General features: G+C 46.4%; 1 protein-coding gene across 6 annotated transcripts in view; it reads right to left on the bottom strand.

Annotated features, from left to right (window-relative positions):
* The window catches only part of LOC137375320 (lisH domain-containing protein ARMC9), a 143637-nt gene that overhangs the window by 9737 nt on the left and 131075 nt on the right, over positions 1-2825 (bottom strand). The window lies entirely within an intron of this gene.

The following is a 2825-nucleotide window of genomic DNA, read 5'->3' as shown; positions in this document are numbered from 1 at the left end:
TAGCCATAATAAAAACAAGAAATGCTGGAAATACTCAGCAGGTCTGGCAGCATCTGTGGAGAGAGAAGCTGAGTTAATGTTTCAGGTCAGCGACCCTTCTTCAGAACTGGCAAATATTAGAAATGTAAAAGGTTATAAGCAAGTAAAGCAGGGGTGGGGCAAGAGATAACAAGGAGAAGGTGCAGATAGGTCAAGGTCACAGAATAGCTGACCAGAAGGTTGTGGAGTAAAGGCAAACGATATGTTAATGGTGTGTTGAAAGACAAAGTACAGATAGGGTGTTAACGAACTGAAAATTGAACAGCCGCAAGTACAAAGGTGAAAACAAACAGTGGGTAAGCAAACTGAACAAACTAAGACGAAATAAACACAAAAAAAATTAAAAAGGAAAAAGAAAAAAATAACTAAAAATAGAAGTAAAATGGGGGGGCCACGTCATGCTCTGAAATTATTGAACTCAATGTTCAGTCCGGCAGGTTGTAGTGCACCTAAATGAGATGCTGTTCCTCGAGCTTGCGTTGATGTTCACTGGCCCCCCCTCCCCCAGATCTTTTTCCGGTACATTGATGACTGTATCGGTGCCGTTTCCTACTCCTGCCCCGAACTGGAAAACTTTATCAACTTTGCTTCTAATTTCCACCCTTCCCTCACATTTACATGGTCCATCTCCGATACTTCCCTTCCCTTCCTCGACTTCTCTATCTCCATCTCTGGGGATAGGCTGTCTATTAATATCCATTTTCAACCCACCGACTCTCACAGCTACCTCGACTACACTTCTTCACACTCTGCCTCCTGTAAGGACTCCATTCCATTCTCCCAGTTTCTCCATCTCCGACGCATCTGCTCTGATGATACTACCTTCCAAGACAGCGCTTCTGATATGTCTTCCTTTTTCCTAAACCGAGGATTCCCCCCCCACTGTGGTTGACAGGGCCCTCAACCGTGTCTGGCCCATTTCCCGCACCTCTACCATCACCCCTTCCCCTCCCTCCCAGAACCCTGACAGGGTTCCCCTTGTCCTCACTTTCCACCCCATCAGTCTCCATATCCAAAGGATCATCCTCCACCATTTCCACCACCTCCAGCGTGATGCCACGACCAAATGCATCTTCCCCTCCCTTCCCCTGTCAGCATTCCAAAGGGATTGTTCCCTCCCTGACACCCTGGTCCACTCCTCCATTACCCCCACCACCTCGTCCCCTTCCCATGGCACCTTCCCCGGCAATTGCAGGAGGTTTAATACCTGCCCATTTACCTCCTCTCTCCTCACTATCCCAGGCCCCAAACACTCCTTTCAGGTGAAGCAGCGATTTACTTGTACTTCTTTCAATGTAGTATTCTGTATTCACTGTTCACAATGTGTTCTCCTCTACATTGGGGAGACCAAACGCAGACTGGGTGACCGCTTTGCAGAACACCTCCGTCCATCCGAAAGCATGACCCCGAGCTTCCAGTTGCTTGCCATTTCAACACTCCCCCCTGCTCACATCTCTGTCCTGGGATTGCTGCAGTGTTCCAGTGAACATCTTTTTCCTTTAAAAAAAATTTTTTTGTGTTTATTTTATTTTATTTCATCTTAGTTTGTTCAGTTTGCTTACCCACTGTTTTTTTTTCATGTCTGTACTTGCGGCTGTTCAATTTTCAGTCTGTTAACACCCTATCTGTACTAATGCTTTGTCTTTCAACACACCATTAACATATCGTTTGCCTTTGCTCCATGACCTTCTGGTCAGCTACTCTGTGACCTTGTCCTATCAACACCTTCTCCTTTGTTACCTCTTGCCCCACTCCCACTTTACTTGCTTATAACCTTTTACATTTCTAATATTTGCCAGTTCTGAAGAAGGGTCACTGACCTGAAACATTAACTCAGCTTCTCTCTCCACAGATGCTGCCAGACCTGCTGAGTATTTCCAGCATTTCTTGTTTTTATTTCAGATTTCCAGCATCCGCAGTATTTTGCTTTTATTTTAGTGTTCCCCTAGCCAAGTTATTTCAGTACAGCCACAACACTGGCATCTACCCAACAATGTGGAAAATTGCCCAGCTATGTCCTGTCCACAAAAAGCAGGACAAGTCCAGTCTTTTTTTATTTATTCATTCATGGGATGTGGGCGACGCTGGCCAGGCCAGCATTTATTGCCCATCCCTAATTGCCCTTGGGAAGGTGGTGGTGAGCTGTCTTCTTGAACCGCGACAGCCCATTTGGGGTAGGTATACCCACAGTGCTGTTCGGAAGGGAGTTCCAGGATTTTGACCTAGCGACAGTGAAGGAACTGCGATATAGTTCCAAGTCAGGATGGTGTGTGACTTGGAGGGGAACTTGCAGGTGGTGGTGTTCCCATGTATTTTCTGCCCTTGTCCTTCTAGTTGGTAGAGGTCGCGGGTTTGAAAGGTGCTGTCTAAGCAGCCTTGGTGCATTGCTGCAGTGCATCTTGTAGATGCACCATTACTGCCCCATCTGTCTACTCGCAATCACTAGCGAAGTGATGGAAGGTGTAATTGACAGTGCTATCAAGTATCTCTTACTCAGCAACGACCTGCTCACCGATGCTCAGCCAGGGCTACTCAGCTCCAGACCTCATCACAGCTTTGGTCCAAACATGGACGAAAGAGCTAAATACCAGAGGCGAGGTGAGAGTGACTGCCAGACGACCATACAAATTAGGAGAAGTAGGCCATTCGGCCCCTCAAGCCTGCTCTGCCATTCAGTAAGATCATGGCTGATCTGTTTCTGACTCGAACTCCACACTCCCATTTACCCCAAATAATCTTTTATTCCCTTGCCTAACAAGAATCTATCTACATCCGCCTTAAAAATA

Source organism: Heterodontus francisci, chromosome 11, assembly GCF_036365525.1.
Source record: "Heterodontus francisci isolate sHetFra1 chromosome 11, sHetFra1.hap1, whole genome shotgun sequence".
In the NCBI taxonomy this organism is placed as follows: domain Eukaryota; kingdom Metazoa; phylum Chordata; class Chondrichthyes; order Heterodontiformes; family Heterodontidae; genus Heterodontus; species Heterodontus francisci.
Note: the sequence above shows the minus strand (reverse complement) of the source record. Positions and strands in the feature narration are given on the sequence as shown.